The sequence below is a fragment of the Canis lupus genome, chromosome 12, assembly GCF_048164855.1.
Source record: "Canis lupus baileyi chromosome 12, mCanLup2.hap1, whole genome shotgun sequence".
Lineage (NCBI taxonomy): Eukaryota > Metazoa > Chordata > Mammalia > Carnivora > Canidae > Canis > Canis lupus.
The window spans coordinates 21,818,415-21,840,914 of record NC_132849.1 but is presented as its reverse complement, the minus strand read 5'-3'; the positions used below and the strand labels follow the sequence as shown (position 1 = coordinate 21,840,914).

The 22,500-nt window shown below is 34.8% G+C and overlaps 1 long non-coding RNA gene across 2 annotated transcripts in view; it reads left to right on the top strand.

Annotated features, from left to right (window-relative positions):
- Positions 1-22,500, top strand: part of LOC140600664 (uncharacterized) — a 138,116-nt gene that overhangs the window by 32,039 nt on the left and 83,577 nt on the right. The window contains exon 4 of one of the 2 annotated variants that reach the window (XR_012003834.1): positions 8,149-8,249. The exons of the other annotated variant lie outside the window; for it this stretch is intronic. This is a non-coding gene — a long non-coding RNA (uncharacterized lncRNA). The remainder of the gene's footprint in view (positions 1-8,148; positions 8,250-22,500) is intronic. 2 annotated transcript variants of the gene reach the window in all.

Below are 22,500 nucleotides of genomic sequence, written 5' to 3'. Positions count from 1 at the left end.
GTTGAAAGGATTCATAAGTTGAACTAAAAGGATGGAAAAAATATTCCATGAAAATAGTAACCAAAAAAATGGTCATTTATATCAGACGAAATAGACTTTAAGTAAAAAACTGTCATTGATTTAAGGATTAATCTCCATACTATCCAAAGCAATCTATAAACTGAATACAATCCCTATAAAAATCCCAATGATATTTTTGGTAGGAATAGAAAAAAAATCCTACAGTTCATAGAGAACCACGAAAGTTTCTGAATAACCAAAACAATCTTGAGACAAAAGAATAAAGTTATACTCCTAACTTTAAAACACATTGCTAAGCTACAATGATCAAATCAATATGGCACTGCTAAAAAGATTGCCATATAGATCAGTGGAAGATATTAGAGAACCCAAAAATAAACTCACAGATATATATATATATATATATATATATATATATATATATATATAGCCAATTAGTGATTGGCAAGGGAGTCAAGAATAGTCAGTGGGGAAAGGATAGTCTTTTCAACAAATGGTGTTGGGAAACTGGATATCTACATGCATAAGAATGAAATTGGATCCTTACCAAATACAAAAATCAACTCAAAATGTATTAAAGACATAAATGTAAGATCTGAAAATTTAAAACTCCTAGAAGAAAATATATAGGAAAAGCTTTGTGACACTGATCTTGGCAGTGATTTATTGTATATATCATGAAAAGCACAGGCAACAACAGCAAAAGTAGATAAATGAGACTACATCAAAATTAACAGTTTCTGTGCAGCAAAGGAAATAATCAACAGACTGAAAAGGTAACTCACAAAATGAAAGAAAATATTTACAAACCATGTATCTGGTGAGGGGTTTCTATTCCAAAATATATAAAGAAATTCTTCAACTCAATAGCAAAATAATATGTTTAAAAACTCTATTAAAAAATGGACAAAAAACTTCAGTACATATTTTTCCAAAGAAGATCTATAAGTTGCTACTGGGTAAATGAAAAGATGCTCAACATCACTAATCATCATACACTAAGGTCTGAATGGTTGTATACCCCCAAAATTAATATGTTGAGATTACAACTCACAACATGATGGTATCAGGAAGTGAAACATTTCATATGTGATTAGGTCATGAGGTTGAAGGCCTCAAGAATGGGATTGTGCCCATATAAAATAGGCACCAGAGAGCTATCGCCCCCCTTCTACCAGATAAAGATACAGGAGAAGTAAGCAGTCTACAACCCAGAAGAAAGCCTTCACTAAAACCTGACCATACTGGAAACCTAATCTTGGCCTCCCAGCCTCCAGAACTGTAAGAAATAACTTTCTGTTGTTTATAAGTCACTAAGTCTATGACATTTGTTATAGCAGCTTGAATGGACTAAGGTGTAATGGAAATGGAAAATAAATAATGAAAATATATCACCTCACCTTATAAGATGGCCATCGTCAAAAAAGAGAAAATAGGAAGTTTTCACAAGGATGTGGAAAAATGGGAACCCTTGTGCACTGGATGTGGTGGAAATATAAAATGGTGCTACAACTGTGGTAAACAGTATGGAGGTTCCTCAAAAAAATTAAAAAATAGAACTACCAACTAATCAGCAATCCCACTCTGGGTATTTATCCAGAAAAATAAAAAACAAGATATCAAAGAGATTTTTGCACTTTCATGTTCATTGCAGCATTATCCACAATAGCCAAGAGATGAAGACAACCCAGTGCTCAACAACAGATGAATTGGTAAAGAAAATATGGCATACACAAGTAACAATATGTTATGCAGCCTAAAAAAGAAGGAAATACTGTTATGCGCTACATCATGAGTGAATCTTAATGATACTAGCTAAGTGAAATAAACCTATCACAGAAGGAGAAATACTGCATAATTCCATTTATATGAAGTATCTAAAGTACAAACTCAGAAGCAGAAGATAGAATGGTGGTTGCAAAGAATGGGGGAGGGGAAATGGGGAGTTGCTATTCAGCAGATGTATAATTATAGTCATAAAAGATGAAAAGTTCATAGATGTGCTATAAAGTACATATAGTTAACAATATTATACTGTACTCTTAAAAGTTTAAGAAAGTTGATTTCATATTACATATCTGTTTTACCACAACAATAATAATAATAATATAATATAATATAATCCATTCAGAAAAACAAAGGTATAACATTTGAAGAGTGGGTCTTAGAAATTGAGAAGAAAATAAAAGAAATGGAAGCAATACCTACATTTAATGAGAAGAAATCATTTATTGGCTAAAGAAGTGTTTAAATTCAGATAAAGAAACTTAATAGAGTAATAGGATAATGAGAAAAGACACAAAGACACACATTAATGAAATTAATTACTATACTACAAAAATTAAATCTGACAAGGATTCAGAGTTAAAAGAGGGGAAAATAGTTATCTTTTGTAGAGAAACAAAAATCAGGATAGTTTACACTTCTCTTCAGCTTCCCTAAATATCAGAAGATAATGAATTCAATCTTGAGCAAGAGCAGATTGTGTGTCCACAAAATAATAAGCCCAATCCTTAAAATCAATTTTAAGGCTAGAATGACAGCTGTAATAATGCTGACCTAGAGATCATTTAGAACTGATTAAAGCTAAACAATGTGGGTCTTGTGGGTAAGAGTATGAGTATACCATAAAGATTTCCTTCTTATTTATTCTACACAACTTGTCTGAAGTAGTTTTCTACTAAAATTCAAATCTAATCATAATGCTCTCCCTACTCCAAGGTATTTTGAATTGAGTATTTTCTGAATTGAGTATTTTCCACATTTGTCCATTTTAAGACTCACTCCAATGATCACTTTATCTTCCAAATGTTTATTAATAGTGCCAGCCTACTTAAATAATGCTTTTCTGTGCTCATTCTCTATCATCCCATTAAAAAGGTTATTTTTGTTATAGCACCACTCCCACTGTATTGTAATAATTGATTTTTTTTACTGTCTACTATAAGAGATACAAATACCTTGAGGAATGTGTCTTGTTTATCATTATTTTCCTAAGACATATAATGAATACAGAATCTCTGTGTGCATCTGTATATGAGTGTATAGTTTTTAAATGAATGTTGAATGAACCAATGAATAAAACTAAACACTGTGCTTTCTTTCATGTTATTCTAGTGTTTTAATATTTAAAAAAACAATTACCTTATTTAAATATAATTGTATTTTTTCTACATTGAGATTAAAAATATTCGTCATAATTTTCACACAATTCTTCCTTAAAATATCAGTCTAGAAAAAGGCTAAAGCCTCACGAAGATAGGCAGAGAATAACCAAGAGCTAGATGCTGAATATTCCTGTAACTCACATAAAGATGGAAGACATTCAGGTTTCAATTATCATAGTAAAGACCCTATTTGTACAACCAGGGCTTTCAGTGAGGACCTAGAATCATCACATCATGGTAATAAGACTGAAGTTCTCTTCAATCAGTGGTTTTTCACACCACTGGGCAATACTGTTTACCTATCAATTGACATTTAGTAATGTCTGGAGATATTTTTGGTAGTCTCAACTTTGGGGAATAAGGGATAATATTCTCAATTATCTGGTGGGTAGAGGCCTGGGATACTACTAAATGTCCTACAATTTTTAGGACAGGACACTGAAACAAAGAATTATCTGGAACCAAATATTAATAGTGCTTAGAATGAGAAACATTGTCTTATGCTAAAGGTTACTCTAACTTTTCCCACAAAACTTAAAAGTCTTAAAAGGATCAAGATGATTGGCAAGAAACTTTATAGCCTGACGTTCCAAAACTCTCTTAAATGAAGGCAACAAAATCCAGCATTCAAACAACAGAGGATTCACAATATCCAGAATTTGATTAAAAAATTCCAAAGAACAAGAAATGTGATCTATACCCAAGAGAAAAATCAGGTAAAAGAAATAAAACCAGAACGACAGAGATGTTGGAATGACTTTAACAAAGACTTTAAGCAGACTTTAATAAGAACTTTAAATGGCTTTTAAAAATATGCTTAAGAATTTAAAGGAAAAGATTAACATAATTAGGAGAGTCATCAAGGAATTAAAAGAAACAAATGGAACTTTAATTTTTAAAATTTACTATATTTTATTTTAATAGCAGTTAGACACTTCAGAAATGATCAATGATCCTGAGGATATAGCTAAAACAGAAAAAAATAAAAATTTGCAAGGTAAAAAAAAAACTTTAAGATTTATTTATTCATGAAAGACACAGAGAGAGGGAGAGGCAGAGACATAGGCAGAGGGAGAAGCAGGCTCCCCACCGGAGCCCAGTGGAGGACTTGATCCCAGATCCCAGGATCACGACTTAAGCTGAATGCAGCGATCCAACCATTGAGCCACCCATGAGGCCCAGGTAAGGTAAAAATTAAATAAATAGAACCTCAGTGACTGTGGACAAATAGCAAGTACTATAATATACTTTTCATTGGAGTACAAGAGAAAAAGGAAGAGATAGAAACATATATTTGAAGAACTACTAGCCAAGAACAACAGAAAAAACTACCAAATTTGATAAAAACTATAAAATCACAGATCTAAGAACATTTCAGTCAGCGACAGCAGAATAACCATTTCCTTTAGGTACACATAGAACCCTCACTAAGATGATATTCTGAATTGTAAAGCAAATCTCAATAAATTTATATAAATTAAATCATATAAAGTATTTCAGAATTAAACTGAATACCAATTTAAAAATCTATATTTTTAAAATCCTCAAATATTGTGGAAATTTTAAAATATACTTCTAAATAGCCATGAGTCAAAGAAAAAAATTGCAAAGGAAATTAGAAAATATATTGAAATACTTTGAACTAAATGAAAACAAAACAAAACAGATCAAATGCATTGCTTCTGGCTTCTGCTTCATGATTTAGAGATCTGGAAAGAGTAAAACTTCTATAGTGAAAATAACAGAACACCAAACAATCTGGAAAGTCATCAGTGTTTTTTGAACCTGTAAGAGCACTTCGGTCACAGGCAAACAACTAATCCATTGTCTAAGGAGAGACAGGCACTTGCAGGGAGAGATGAGACATGAGCATCGGCTTATATGAAGTAGATCCAAGCAAGCACTAGAAAGAAGAGTAACCTAGAGAATTAAAATAGGAGTCGTTGGCCAACTGATGGCCACTGAGTCTGCACACTATGGTTTGTATTAGTTTCCCATAATTGCTGTAACGAAGTACCACAAACTAGGTGCCGTAAAACAATAGAAATTTATTCTTGCACAGTACTGGAAGTTGAAATTCCAAAACTATAGTATCTGCTGAATCATGCTATCTCTGAAGCCTCTAAGGGATGATCCTTACCTTTTCGGCTTCTTGTACACCCAGCATTTTGTGGCTTGAGGCAATGTAACTCCAACCTCTATCTGTCTTCACACAGTCATCTCCTCACTGTGTCTCTCTCCTTCTTTAAGGGCACCAATGCTATTGGATCAAGTGCCCACTGCACTCCAGTATGACATTAGCTTAACTGATTACATCTGCAATGATCCTGTCTCCAAATAAGGTCACATTCTAAGGTACTGAGGGTAGGACTTCAACATGTCTTTTGAAGGGACACAATAAAACCCATCACAGGGCTCAAAAAAATTTCCCGAAAACCTAGGGAAGTGGAATATCAGCCCCCAGGGAGGTGAAAGAACTCTACCGACATCCTTTTCTCCTCTTTTCTCTATGTTAGAAAGCTTTAATCTGTGGAGAAGGAAGGCAAGTAACACCATTCCACATTGCTGTGAAGTGAGAAAAAATAATATTCCCAGCTACTCTAGAAATGGAGACCGATATGTTCTTTTTGTTAAGATACTCCTAGGGATAACTAAGGATAGTTAACTTTAATATGTATATGTAATGATCTGGAGGAACAAATTTCACTAGCCTCAGTCATTTACTATGTAGTACAAATTTGGTTTCCTTCCATCAGCCAGGATTGAGCAGAAAGAGGAGAAGATTTTTCTTAAGCCAGATCTCCACCAACATCACAGTTTAGCAGAGGGCATAACTCCATTTTTCACACTGAAGTGTTCTGGTCATCAGTCAATTTTTATTTTAAGTAAAAGTGTATTGGCAGCAAAGTTCTGGAGTGTCATCTGTAGGGGAATGTCTAGCTTTGGGATAGGCTTGTTCTCTCATCGAAAAAGCCATTTCTATGATCCATCAAATATTTGCTCACTCTATACATATTTAAAACCCATCCTTCATGAGAAATTGTGGTGTTGCAGAGTCATTCTTAGTGTGACAGAACAAGATATTAATGGCCCCTGCTGGCTTTCTCTGAACCGTCTTCAGAAAATACCATGAATCAAATGAAGAATTAGCATTGGACCAGAAAATTCAAAACAGAGAGGCTAGTAGCAGTATGAGGAATTCTCTTTTCCACTTTCTGAAATTCCATCAATTTCTTAATATGCTAATATTCTAAATCCCAAAATATAAAACCAACAATGCTAGTTACTGACCTAAATATTATTCTTAAGCTAATAGCAATATTATTCAAAATCTGTTAATATTCATAATGACTCAGTAAGGAAGCACCTTCAGTGAGGCAAGTTTCAAATGTGTAAATTAAAAAATATATTTTTGGTAAAGTATATCATCAGTGCAGGTGGAAAGGAGTGATCCAGAGACTCTCTGGTGCCCTCATGATCCCTGGTAATGTCTAAAGCTATGAGAGAGGTACAGTTATTCTTTTGAGCTACTGTGAGACATTTATTATAATCAGGATTCAGATTCTAATGGTTTGAATTTTAAATTTAAAAAATGAATAAATGACATCTGGCTTTTAGAGTTATAACAAAGGTGTGGAGAGAAGACCTAAGTGTCAGCCCTCAACCATTCTGAAAATGAGGAATGTATTATTGACCTCACACCTTCCAGCTGTCCAGGGTTCCTTTCCTTAGCTAAAATGTACTGCGCACTTACTATGTGTCAGGAATTCTGATAAGTACTTTATATAATTAATTTCATTCAATTGTCACAGTTACCTTTTGTGTGGGTACTGTTATTATTTAGATTTTTCTTTTCAAGCAACTCAAGAGTCCAGAGATACTTTGATGAAGTTCCCACAGCTTTCTAAATTCTTTCTTCTTAACTTTAAGAATGAGCCATTAAATGCCATATGCAACAAGTACAACAAAACCTCAGTGTCTTACAAAAACAGTTTTATTTTTAGCTCATTTTTTACCATTGTAGTTCATCTAGGGCTCAGTTCCCTATTGTCTTCATTCCACATGTATGCACTCTAGTTAGAGTACATCTGTCTCATATCAGAGGGAAAAGAGAGGATGACCATCTATGGAAGAACTCTCAAAACTTGGGCTTAAATGTGGCATATATCAAATATTTTGACCAAGTCTGACATTAAAAGGATGAGGATATGTAACCTTTAGGTAGATTAATACCCTGAACAGAGGAGCAGTAAATATTTTGAACAATAGTACAATTTATTGAAATAATTGCATCTTATATTAATGGGGTAGAAACATGAATTAAAATATGTCTAAGAATCCTTTAAAAGAATATTTGCTTTTTAAAATGACAATGATTAAAAGTAATCTCAGAGGAAAAGGAGTTGATTTAATGTTTCTGAAAAATTATTATTAATTCAAAAGATTGGGCAAGAAAAAATTAGAAAAAGCTTAGTAAAAATATATTTTATGAGGTACTATTAGATAAATTGTCCAACAGTTAGGTGTGTGCCTGTAGCTTAGGTCAGCTTTTAAAATAGGGGCTTGTGATTAGTCAGCATATAGCTCATCATTGAAATACAGTAAGTGGATGGCATTGTCCCGGCAGGAAACCTAGAGTAAAAAGTGAAGTGATTGCATATGGCATATAAGAGAACATCACAGTTTCAGTGGAAGTAAGAGGTAAGGAATCTAACAAAGTAGACTCTAAAAGAAAATAATAACTATAGAAAACAGAATAAAAAATCAACTTAAATATCTAAATTTTCTACAAAACTGAGTTTTGATCATACATCTTGAAGTTTCATGATGTATGCTGACTATGCTGGTGAAAAATGCTGTCCAACAAAAACAAACAAGCAAAACTCTTCCTTTGGAAAGGATGAGATTCAACCTCCCCTCCAACTGACTTTCATTTTTCATTCTCTAATATCTATTTCAGACATGATCCGGAGTTTGCAGTCCGTTAGTATGCATTACTAATCAACAGAGACAAGGAAAAGGAGTCATGAAGGGGACTTTACTAAAGTGAGAGCAAAACAGGTAGAGCCCATGTGAGGTGAATATAGGGCAAATAAGTAGGAAAAACTACACCGATGTCAAAGGTCTTTCCTGTTTGTAGAATATTATTCTTATAGCTTAGGTCTCTAGTGCCTATTAAAACACAAAGTTCCCTGGGAGACAGGATGCTTTGAACTATACTCTCTTGGTCATATTCACAAAAACACATCTAGCATTTATGAAATGTTTGGAGGCAGGAAGTTCAAAAAATTTCATGAATGGAAAGGAATTTTAATCTGATACTTTTCTGAACAGATTTTAACAGGATATTGATAACACCATTATCTTTTCATTAGCTCAAGCTAACCATATAGATCTTATCCTTGGTTTTGTCCCTCTCCCTCATGCCCACATACAGTCTATCACCAACTGGGTGAGTTCCACTTCTGAAATATTCCTGAATCCCACTGTTTATTTTCATCTCCTTGTCACTACCCTTCCAAATTTTTATCTGTTGCCTAGATGACCATTGATCTCTTTGCTTCCATTTTTGCCACTTTTACAGCAATGAATGATTTTTTTGAATGTAAATCAGTGTATTTTACTTCTCTAATCAAAAATCCTCAATGACTGCCACTTTCTCTTAAATTTAATTACAACTCTTTTACTCTAACCCAGAATGTTCATCATGATCTCATTCCTTTTACCATATCTGCACTGTCTTTCTATAATCCAGGAGAATTCGCTTCTTTTCTTTAAAACACCAATCCCCTTTCCTGGTTACAGATCATTGAACTTGCTGTTCCTTCTTCCTGGCATACTCTTTTCTCAATTCTTTGCACAGTGGGCTTATTTCATCCCGTAGATCAGTTCAAATGCTACCTCCTTAGAGAAATATCCCCAGTGTTCATATCTAAACTAATTCCCCCTTACTCTTTACTTTCTTATAATCTTGTTAATTTCCTTCATAGAACTTTCAGAATCATTAATCTAGTATATTTTTGAATTATTTGTTACTATATATTTCCCCCAGCTAGACAAGTAGAGACCTTATCTGACTTGCTTAGTCTTTCCTCAGAAACTAGCAGAGTACCTGTTACAAATAGGTATTTTAAATATTTGTCGAATAAAATGGATGAACGACAAGGACAAGAATAGCTTCTGAGAATCAAATGGGGAATAAAACTCGGAGATGGAGAATTAAGAAGACAATGTCTACCAAATTCACAGTTTTGCTGAAGTCTGGCCAAATGTGCGTGTGTGCCTTTGTGTGTTGAGCCAGTGTGTGGGTAAGGGAGAGAGCTCAGATGATGCATCCTTCAGAGAAAAGCTTACCAGATGCCCCTAGGAATAACAGATGGCTGTTAAGCTTCCATTTGTTCCCTCTGAGCCTTTAAAATCTCACCTTATTACTAGCTCTGAGTCAAGGGGAAATATCAGAAGGAACAGAATTTTTTTTTAATTGCTTTAGCATAGCATTGCTCCAGTGACATGTCTCCCAGCACTGTCCACCTGAAACACAAAAGCCCTTGACATATTGCAGGAGCATCAGAGATCTGCTTAAGTATATACATAAAGTCAGAAATGTACGTAAGACTAGACCTCTACATGCCAAGATATTTATCTTGCTATTCCTCTTTCTCCTTGTCTATTACAAATGCATTCTAAACACCTCCCCATAAACATTGACAAATTCAACTACTTCTGGTACCAATAACAATGATTTTTCCTATATGATGCAGTACTATGAGTACTTTCCATATATTAGTTCATTTCATCCTCATTTCATCTGCAGAACAACCCTAGGAGTCTAGCACATGTCTCCACATATATGTGAGTAAAGTGATGTTAATCCTTTAGAGATTATAGGATTTACCTAGGATCACATATGTGGTAAATGATACAATTAGGATCTGAACACTGGTAGTTTGCACTGGCTTCATAGATCATTTCTCACTGCAGCATGATAAAAACTAACAATTCAGCCCATTGCAGAGCAGGATATCCAAAAGCCCATCAAGAATATGTAATTGTTCTTTAACCAAGTTTAACTCCTTTCATTCCTTTCAAAAAGTTTTCCAGAACGCATTTGACGTCAAATGCAAAAGAAATAAATCTGTTTTCTTAGACTCCTTCCATAAGGAGTAAAAATTCAAACCAATCTCCACCTCCCATTTTAGCTTTAGATGTTGCTAAGATGTATGGAGGAAGCTGGTGGGTAGTATTGATGGATAGTTTTGGTGGACTAGAGACATATGCCCTTCCACACTTTAATGAAAAAAAATGGTTAAGATATTAACCCTTGAGGTTATGTGATTTGACTATGTGATCATTACCCTTGTGATTATGTGAGTCTCTGAAGGGATATACAGAGCTAAAAGAGGTCATAATGGTATAATTTGCAGGGCTCAGTGTAAAATTAAGATTAGAGCCCTCTTTAAAAATTATTAAGAATTTCACACCAACAGCAAAACACTAAACCTAGTATAGACCTTTCTAAACACACGGACTTGCACAACTACACAGTTGTACACCCACCCATTCCTACTTGTAGACAGCCATGAGGAAAATTGTCAAGTTGGAAAATGTTTTCTTTTGCTATGTTACCTTTTTGCCTCCCTGAAGTTTCTAGTTTCTACTTTGCTCAACATCCCTTCTGTGGTTTTCTTCAGGAGACTGACCTCAGCCAACAATGCGCTTGCTGAGCTTTATCTTTTGCTGTCTCCATCATCAGAGTTTCCTGTTTTTTTCCTTCTTGCAACATTTATCAATCACATATTATATGATTCATCTTTAATAAATACTGGGAGATTGAGAGACTAAAATGATATAATCTGCATTGAAGGAGAATAGGAGCTAATGGAAGGGAAAACCAGTAAATAATAATTTGCTCTCTAGTGGCATAGTGATATTGTAAAACTAAGGAAGAGAAGCCAATAGAAGGAAGACAGGAAGAAGGAAAGAAAGAAAGAAGGAAGGAAAGAAGGAAGGAAGGAAGGAAGGAAGGAAGGAAGGAAGGAAGGAAGGAAGAAAGAAAGAAAGAAAGAAAGAAAGAAAGAAAGAAAGAAAGAAAGAAAGAAAGAAAGAAAGAGAAAAGGAAGAAAGAGGAAAGGAGGAGAAAGATTCTAAGAGTAGTTGAAAAAGAAATGTATGCACCAATTTGGAAATTAGAATTCTCCATGTGAGCAGTGATATTCTAGGCAAAAAAAGACATCATCTTCCTAGCATCCAGTTGTTTATAGCATGACAAATCTTTGATGAATTCATTTGAAATAATACAGCACTTTTTCAAAGGGTTTGGAAAGAGAGTGGAGCATCATCAGAAATCCACAGAAAACTTTTTAGCTCTTTTGAAGTATTCATGCTCCACTCCAACACCACTGCTCATTAGCCCTTCCTGCTGGAGCAGGACAAAGTTGAGACTGACTACCACAGTTAGCCATGTCTGCTAACAGGAAAGAATGTCAATTTCCTTCAGGTGGATGGTCACAAAAAATTGAGAATTAATGATAACACACATTTTACTCAATTACAATAAGGTTAAATTTTAGACATGTTTCAGTCTCCAGAACTAGTTAAGTTAATGAAGGAGGATGAAAGAGGAAGAGGGACAGATACACATGCATATGTGTTATTTAAAATATAACTCTGTATTTGCAATATCCTCCCTCTCCAAAAGACCTAATGGAAAATTGGAACAAAACAGGACTTCAAGGCCTCTAGGGCATTCCTCTGGAATTCATATTGTGAGTTGTTTGTAAGCTCATGAAAATAAACTTTAAGGTAACCTCATTCCTGATAGTGAGACTTTCAATAACTGTACCTGATTAAAAGAATTGTTTTAATAGCTTGAAGCCCTTTTGATGCTCCTTCTTAATGATGTAGGGTGATATGTTTCCTAATATAGGCCAGGAGTAACTTTGTTCTATATACTTCTCAAATACAGAGAACCCAATATATAAATCTATATATATTCATATACATATTCATATACATATGAATATACATTACACATATATGTGTAATGTGTAATTCAGTAATGTAATGTAATGTAATGTAATGTAATGTAATGTAATGTATAATTCAGTTCTATCTTGAAAGAAATTTGAGCCCAAATTTGTAGTATAATGGGGACCACCTAGAAGATATAAAATAATAATTTTATAGATACCTTTAAAGATTTCTAAAATCCCAGGTGATATATTTTATAATAGAGCACAATTAAGATAATAAATTCTTTTACAAATAGTGTAGTTACTATTCTTGGTATTGTCGTACACAAAAAGTCAATGTGATAACAATTGACAGAATTCTGGGAGTGGCTAGACAGAAAAATATAAAGACAGAAAGTCAGAAACACTAGTTAATAAGGAGATGGAATCATAGAATTAGGCCTCAGTGTCCTATAAAATTCCATATCAAAGCTGGTCCCCAAATCTGGTTCCATTGTTGTGGCTAATCAGAGGCATGGATAGGACCACAGGCATGTATCTGCACCAAATGGGAAATAGAATAGTTACCTTTCCTCAAGACTGTGCAATATCCTGAGTGCCAAGATAAAGCTCCCAGTCTTTAAATTTGAAACTCAAGAAGATATAAAGAGAAAATTGTTATCTAAGAAATATTCTAAAATTCATAGGACTTCATTTCTGGGAAAACATTCCTTTACAGAAGATCCCACACTGTTTATAATGCAAATTCCGTACAGCTTACATTTGTGTTGTGTATGTTACTAGGTTTAAAGATTTTGATGCACAATATATAGAACATACTCCCTAAACATACTCTAGTGCATATAGAGAGCCTAACCCTAACATACTCTAGTGCATATAGAGAGCCAAGGGACTAACTTTTTGAGGAAACTGATTTCTCCCCAGAAAATGAGGAATGTTGTGTGATTTTCCTGAAAGTATACAGACAACAAGAAGAAACAGACTCATCCCTCAACAGTTCTTGAATTCCTTTCATTTTCTGTAGTGTATCAAGAAATGCAATCATATAAGTAAGAAAATGGAACTCTCATGACTTACTGACATTTTTATGGAATCAGAAGTCAGATTTTGGCCCCAAAAGGGAAGATTTCTTTTCAGTGATTAACATATTACCCAGAAATCTCTGGCTTCCTGGAATTCTCAATAAAAATTCCAAATCTCTTGGCAATAACTTTTGAGCACAACAATTTCTGCCAATAAAAGAATGATCATTCAAGTTGCGTTAAGTATGCTCTCACTTTGGTTATTTCAGAGTCCAATTAGGGAAGGCCACATTGCTAGCACTCTGCACGTATTGCTTGACATGAAGAGTGTATTTAAAAGTGGAAATCACACAGGGATGTTTGGTGCAATAAACTAGGTGATTACCTTATTTGGGGAGAATGTAGCATACTACAAAGACCTCATTTGGAATGAGAAAAAACTCAGGTTAAAGAGTATTTATGATTTAGAGCTCAGTATTTCCATCCCCCAAATCTATAATCTATGTACAGTTTTCTTGGAAAAGAAAGTTTCACTTAGAGAATCTGAAGGTGAAGAGATACTGAAGGGAACTAAGACTTGAGAAATTATAAATAGGCCATGGAAATGGGGAAAAGCTGTATGAACCCACTGAAATAGAATCTTTGGGAAATGCAGCATAAAAAGAAAGTGAGCAAAGGATCCAGGGGGAGCCAGATGTTCTTTCTTATATGAAGAGAACTACCTCTAGCAAGATCAGCTTCAGTCTGGTTGGAAATAAGTTTGATGCAAAACAGGAAATATTTGTTGTTGTGTGCTATGTAGACAAGGAAACTACATGACATAATAATCCATTATATTTTTTTTTTGCATTCTGTTGTCATTTTCCAGATATATACAGTGACAATAACTGAACCAATAAAATCATAAAAATGTAATCATAGAGACAATATTTACTGCTTTGGATTCAAATGGAGCTGCATTTGACTCCAGCTGCATGATCTTGATTATACCACCTAACTTCCTTAGTTCTTAGTTTATTCACTATTTTTAAAGGTCAGGAATAATATTTCCTGTCTTTATGGAGTTGTGAGTATTAAATGAGTTATTACAGATAAAGGCTTATGTATGTTAACTTCAAGCGCTGAACGTTTTTGAGTACTCAAAATATTTTCAGTGATAGTACTAGAAATGACAGAATATATGAACTGAGGCCCAGAGAAGTGATGATTTGTAAGGTCAATGGTTGGTGGCAGACTTGAGTTTCAAATTAGATCTCCAATCTCCCTTCCAGGGCTTTTTCTACTACATCACATCCCCCAAAAAACCTCATCTCTGAGCTTTGATGATTTCATGTTTCAATATGATCAGAACCTATCTGGCCTCTTCAACCATGAACTTCCCTTATAGTCTAATAAAAAAAAAATGACACAAATATATAGAGGCAAGCAGTAGCAGCAAGTCAGGATTTCACCATGGAAAAATATCAAAGTCCAGTTAACTAATGCTACTCTTAATTTGCCAGTTAACTTTTAAGTTCTCCAAGTATTTTCTACATGACATACCCATCTTCATTATAAATTATTGCATTTGATTTTGTAATATTACTTTCAAATTCAGTTTGATTCAAATTACAGCAAAAAATAAAACAAAAGCACACTGAAAAATGGGTTGTTTGAGATAATGCAGAAGTAGAATTCAGAAAACATACAGACCTCATAAGCCTTCACATACTAAAGTATTTATTCTCTTAAATTCTTAGGCAAGTTAAAAAAAGAAAGATGTAAAAGGGTTTATAATTTTAATCCTTTCACTGGTCAGTCTCTCTGCTTCAATGGTCCCCAGGTGTCCACTGATATATTTTGGAGTCGTGTAGGTTTTGTCAAGCACTTGGGTTGCTTGGATGGGTATTAACCAGTGAAGGTGTGGCAAGGTGAGATTTTATTCTAGTTTACACACCTAGATGTTGGTGATATTACCTTATAAATATAATAGGCAGAAAAATGACCTCTCAAAGATGCCTACACTCTGATCCATGGTACCTATGACTACATTATTTTATGTGGTAAAGGGATTTTGAAGATATGCTTCAAGTTAAGATCATTGAGATGGCATGATAATCCCGGATTATCGAGGTAAACCCAATCTGAATATATGAGTCATTAGCAGGTGAGAATATTTTCTAGCTGCAAGAAGAGTAGGGATGAGGCAAAAGAAGAGATCAAAGAGATTTCAAGCTTAAGAAGTATTTGTGCCATTGTTGTCTTTTAAATGGAAGAAGGGATGCACTAGCCAAAGAAAACAGATATCCTCTGGAAGCTGAGAAAGCCCTCCTGGGGCAACAGCTAGCGAGGGAATAAGGACCACAGTGCTACAGTCACATAGAACTGAGTATTACCAACAAGTTGTGAGAACACAGAAGCAGGGTTTTCCCTTGAGCCTTTAGTAAGAAATGTAGGCTGGCACCCTGATTTCTAAGCAGGCAAATCAGCTGGACCCAAAGTGCTTCTGATCTGCAGAAGTATGAGGTAGGAATTTGACCCATTTTAAACTACTAGCTTTGTAATTTAGTTACAGCAGCATGCATTATATATTTTTGTTTGTTTGTTTCTTCTTCTTTATTTTTAATGCTGTCTTGACCCAGTTTTGAGGCCCTGACTAGAGGAGGTCATTTAAGAAAATAGCTAAGTCCAGATTCCAGTGACCTCCTTTATCTGGGACTTACACTCTGGGCCCCCATACACCTGTCCGAATTCTCCCAGGTTCAGTTACTAGACAATCAAGGGCAGCCCCAGTGCCCTAGAACCTGGTGAATTTATTCAAATTAGTCAATCTTACACCTGCTTTCTTCACCCATTCCTTCCATGGAAACCACAACAAATGTGCTCATCAGTGCTTTCCTTCTCTTTGCCTCCTGACTGACCCCCAGCACTTCCCCTCAGAGTGTGGGTGCTGTGTTCTCCTTAAGCAACTGTGAGTATGATAAAACTGTAAAACTCTCTCCAGTGTCTCTTGAGCTGTATCTGGACTCCGCATACTTCACTTGAGTTAATATGGATAGAACACAGGAATAGAAAGCTAATACATGAGATTACACCAAGGTTACATGATTACTCTAGCTGTTCCAGTCCTCACCATTTACTTAACTGTCCTGAAAAGGAGGCCATAGGTTATGGGGGTATTTGATGGCACTTTCTCCTCCTCATCCTCATTGCCAATTCTGCCAATTATTGTAATGTGCTTATTTATTGGTGAGACAGAAATTAAGAATATAGGCTTCACAGTGATCTTCAACAAATAGGTTGAACTGGGGGACTCTAATATCTCTAAATATGCATTTCCTCTTGTATGAAATTAATATAATAAAATTGTCTTATTGGGTTGCTGTGAGCATAAAGTGAATAAAATGTGATACTACATGCGTTTGCTTAGTGTGTATATATGTAGTTACTATTTACTGTTGTAGTTAACTAGTTAACTTTGGGATTATTGTCGCCCCACTGAGTCTCTTTTTTTTTTTTTTTTTTTTTTATTGGCTCCCTATTCTCATCTTTCCCTTAAAAGATGGCTTGGCACCAAAGTTTGTATATCAGCATTCTCACCGCCGTCTTCTTTTTTTTTTTCCCCTTCCCCGACCACATTCAGGAGTAAAGGCAAAAGAAGCAATAACTTTGACAAACATGCCAAAAGTACCAAAGTGATTTAAAGAACCATAAAAACATTATTCTAAGCACAAGAAGTCAGGCAAAAGGACCACATCTGTTTTCCAGGATTTTGTTTTCAATTCCCAGACAAGCTCTTGTTTGCCCCAGCTGAAAGCACAACCTTAGGCAACTGAGATGTTGCCAGCAGTTAGCTGTTATTTTGAAATGCCCCAGGGATAGGATGCAACTCCTTTGTGAGTTGAGCTCAAATCAAAGGAAATAGCCACCATCTGTTTGAGAATAGAAATTTACTAGGGAACTGCAAGTTCATACAAATATTGACTATGCCCTAGAGACAGTGCCTTTAACAGATCTCTAAGCGGTCAGGTATCTTTGTGTCCACAATGCTGCCCACTCTCGGTAAAAGCACAGGACTGCGAGATATGGAAGAACCCTAAATTAAACTGTCCCAGGCTACTGACACTAAAATGTTAGTAGTTTCCCTAGGATAGATAATTTTCAGTTTATTCTGTGGCTTCGCTTAATTGCCAGATGTCTGAAATGATTGATTTTACTTGTTTTGCTTTTATTTTTATTGTTTTATATAGAGAGCAAGTTCACCTTCTCTTCTTTCTACCATTCCAGAACTGATTAAACATTGTTTTTAAATGTATAATTAATCTCTTCTGTACGTTGCTGATTTTTCATCTATTTTATCTGCCACCAGTTAGTGATAGAAATGTGGTAAGTCTCACTATGATGATAGACTGTCGCTCTATTTTTTTCTAGTTCTGTGAATTTTTGCTTTTATATATTTTGAGACTATCTTGGGGATTTGATTTGATTTGATGAGAATTTTGATTATGTGTAGTATAGTTATACCAGCTTAAGTAGATAACTTCCATAGCACATTTTTTTCCATTTTTAAGCTTTGTGCATTATTAAGTCATCTTTTTCTTATAACAGGTATCTGAGTTAAAAATTTTTCTATTCTGACAATCTTTCTAAGTGTAACATTTGGTCCATTTACATTTATTGTAATTATATTACCCCATTTAAAAGTCCTCTCTGTCACCTTATTTTGTGTTGTTTGTGCCCTTTTAAAAAATTCTCTTCTTTCCTACCTTAATTTGAGTAATTTTCCTTATTTTACTATCCGTTAGTTTGGAGGTCATATAGTTTATTTCCATTTTATTATTTTAGATATTTTGATGTGCACATTTAACTTACAACCACAACTAAAGTCTTCACATTTTTCTTGCTTTCAAATATTACAAAGATTTTAGAGCACTTCAACTATAACTACTAACGGTACATGGCACTGTTTTTGTTGTTCTTTTAGATCTGCATTGATATTTTTAACATTATACTGAACATTATATTTTTGTGTAGTCAAAATTTGTTCACATTTACCCATATATTCACCACTTTCTTTGTTCATCATTAGATTATGCTTCTCAGATATTCCACCTGGGCTTACTTTCCTTCTGCCAAAACTATAACCTTAGCATTTTCACCAGTGTTGGTTGATAGAAAATTGTGTTTTTGTTTGTCTGAACAAATCTTTATTTTGCTCTTTTTGCCAAAATAATGCTTTGTAAGATACAGAATCCTAGATTGAGCAAGAATATTGATATATTGATATTGTCATTTTTGGTTTCTATTAATTTTGTTGAGAAGACAGCCATCTATTGATCCAATGTTTATCCCTTCTTAGAACATCTGTCTTTTCTCTCTGGTTGCTTTAACGATTTTTCCTTTGCAGTGTTAGACTGATTATGATGTGTCTTGATCGGTATTCATTTTTATTTGTCTTCGTTGGGATTTTTGGCTTCCTGAATCCATGATGTTGATGTTTTTTATAAATTCTTGAAAATGTTTGGGCTGAATTGTGTCTACTCAAATTCATATGTTGAAGTCCTAACCCCCGATGTGATGGTATTTGGAGATGGAGCCTTTGGGAAATAACAGACTGAAATCAGGTCATGAGATTTGGGCCCTTAATGATGGGATTAGTGCGATTATAAGAAAAGACCTCAAAGAAGCTGCCTTCTTTATCTCTCTGTAATGTAAGGACATAGCAGGAAAATAGCTATCTGCAAGCCAGGAAGCAAGTTTTCACCAGAAATCAAATTTGTTGGCACCTTGAAACTTGGACTTCCCAGCTTCAGAACTGTGAAAAATAAATTTTTGTGGTTTACACTATCCAGTCTGTGGTATTTTGTTATTGCAGCCCAAGGTGACCAAGACTATTCTAAATCATTATTTCTTCAAATATTTCTCCTAATTTATCTCTACTCTTTTACACTTTTCTCCTGTTTCATGCTGCTACATTCCAGATACCTTTTTTTTTTAAGAATTACAAGTAATTCTTTAGTCACTAGTCCTGTTCAATGTGTGTTTTTTAAATTTTTATTTTAGTTTTCAGTCCTAGAAGTTATATTTTATCATTTTGTGAGTATATTTCACTTGCTTTTTAAGTTTCAGATCTTAAGCCTGCAATTCCTTCTTCTTTTTTTTAAGTATATGTAACAAATTACATTATTTTCTCCACTTGATAATCATAATGTTTGAAGATTTGAGGATTTGACTTTACTGTTTACATATTCTGCTGATGTTTTTTAGTGGTTCTTTTGTGTGCATGTGATTTTTTTGAGTGGAAAATTATAAATTTTAAAATTAGTCTATAAGGAGGCTTTCCTGCCTGTTTGAAGGTAAGTTCTTCCAGAAAAGATGTTTGCTTTAATCAAAAAAGGAAACACTGAAAAACCACTTTCAACCCCAAATCCCTTTAGAATACTAGGAATATGCAAACTGGGACTTCATATCACAAACTCTAGCTTGTGATCACGAATTATCTCTAAGATAGGTCTTTCACTGTAGAATTATACTCTGACAGTGACAAAGGAATATCAAGTTTACTTCTAATTCATCTGTACATGGAATGTGCTGTATTTCAGGGTCAACTTTGTGCTAAGGGTAGACTTGCTTCTATAAGACTCTTCACTTGGGTAAGTTCTAGACTTCCTTCCTTTGCTCTGCATATTGAGGCTACTAAAATCAAAGCTTTCTTATCTTCAGTTTCAGAAAATGTTCTCAAGGGAAAAATTGCTTTGGTGCCCTACTTTATCTGTCTGAACTCCTTCTTCCTTAAGCCACCTTCGACTTTGAGGTATTCATTACTAGACTATCAGGTCATTGATACATTTCAAGAAATTGTTTCTATCTAGATTTTTTCAAATGTTTAGAGCATGAGTTTCAGACAGTTTCCTACTATTTCATCCTGCCTGAAACAATTAGAAAATATTGACATGATTCTTTTTTTTTTTAAGATTTTATTTATTTATTCATGATAGACATAGAGAGAGAGAGGCAGAGAGAGAAGCAGGCTCCTCACAGGGAGCCAGATGTGGGACTCATCCAGGGACTCCAGGATCATGCCCTGAGCTGAAGGCAGGCACTCAACCACTGAGCCACCCAGGTGTCCCACTGCTGTACATCTCTTATCTGAAGTTACTACTCTATTGTATAATTATATTTTGTGTGTATAGATATATAAAATACATATTATATATTGTATATATTTATACTGAACCCAGTACATTCCTCTCCCATTACTGATACCCACTATATATCCTTTGTTCATCGCTGTTCCCAGCTTAAGTAACTTGGCAATCAAAACCTCAAATGGATTTCACTCTGCCATGTGACTACACACAGCTGATATTAGAGTTAGTATCAATTACAAATTGTTGTTTATTTACTGATTACAGTGCCAGTGGTTTCCTCAAATCTAAAATTTGGGACTTTAATTAAAAGTTAAATCAAACAAAGGAGAGCTGTGCACATGAAACATTTACAAATCTAATTTCCTAATTTCATACCCTGCTCTCTGGAGAGGTCAGTCCTCCAAAGCTGATGAATCTTGTTCCTCAGTAAATGAATTATGTTTCTTTTTGTCTTTGATGATTTAAAGTTTTCTATAGTTTGTATATATGGCAATTCACAATACACAACATTTATCCTGTTTGGTGTTAAATAAACTCTTACAAATTAAATTATTAGGGATCCCTGGGTGGCGCAGCAGTTTGGTGCCTGCCTTTGGCCCAGGGCGTGATCCTGGAAACCCGGGATCGAATCCCATGTCAGGCTCCTGGTGCATGGAGCCTGCTTCTCCCTCTGCCTGTGTCTCTGCCTCCCCACCCCCCCCCCCGCCCCGTGACTATCATAAATAAATAAAAATTAAAAAAATTAAATTATTAATTATTTGTCTTCAATCTCAGGAAATACTCAGGTTCATATACTTCCTTCCCACTGTGTAATTATTAGTGTTCCTGGTGCTCTTACTATACTGATGTTGACACTTTAACTTCTGCCTCCCTCATTTCATCTCTTTATCCTTTCCTGCTAAGTGCTGGGTAAAGTTCTTTACATTGATCCACCGGCTTACTCATTTATTCTCTGAATGTGTTCCTTTTGATGGCCAACCCATCCACTGAATGCTTTATTTTAACCTCCTGCCTCCACCACTTACGGTGAGCTTTCCTTTCCTTAGCCTCCTGCTAAGTGATGAGAGTTCATGGCAGTTTAAGTGCTCTGGTTGCTCTAATGGCATACTACCACCCCCAAATTGCTCAGCCCAATTCTAACAGTATCTTTCAGTGCACTTAACTGAAAATTATTAATGTTAAAATGTCTCCCATATAAGCATGCTGCTGCTGCTGCTGCTTATTTCTTTCAGTTTTGCTTTTGTTTAGTTTAGAATATGGGATTTTCAAGAATAGTACTATTGTAACAATCTCAAATTTTTATCTTTGTGTCTAGAGTCAGCTTTATTTTATAAAATTTAGGATTTTGGCTTCTACTTAAAAATTATGATTCATTCTTCTTATAGAAATATATGAAATACTCGTCTTAATGTCTATTTAGTCAAACCAAAGATAATACTGACAGAGCCCTCAAACGGAAAAAAAAGGCTCTGAAAAATTCTCACTGTATTAGTTTTCTTGGTATTTTTAATGATGTTTGATCATGTTAATACAACTCCACTGTATGTTATTTATGACATGTCAATATGGTTTCACTCTTAATATTTTTTCACTTGTTTGTCCTGAATATGGTCTCTCTTGGTGAATCTCTCACCTTACTTAGGTACCTGAAAAAATAATTTGCTGTTGTTAGGTGGAATTATCTGTAAAATGTCAATTAGATTAAGTTTATTGGCTGTGTTGTATCGATCTTCTATATCCATACTTATTTTCTGTCCTTGAAAGTTATATGATGGTTTAAATTACCTATATCATATCGGCTGAGTTGTACTAGTTTGCATGTTTAAAGAAACTGGCCTCGGGATCCCTGGGTGGCGCAGCGGTTTGGCGCCTGCCTTTGGCCCAGGGCGCGATCCTGGAGACTCGGGATCGAATCCCACATCGGGCTCCCAGTGCATGGATCCTGCTTCTCCCTCTGCCTGTGTCTCTGCCTCTCTCTCTCTCTCTCTCTCTGTGACTATCATGAATAGAAAATTTTTTAAAAATTTTTAAATGTTTAAAAAAAAAAGAAATTGGCCTCGTTCATCTATATTGTTAAATTTATGTTTGTACAATAATTCATAGAATTTCTCTATTATTCTTTTAATGTCTGCAGTCAGTCTATAGTGAGGTCTCCAATACTATTTTTATATTACTTGTGGCTTCTATT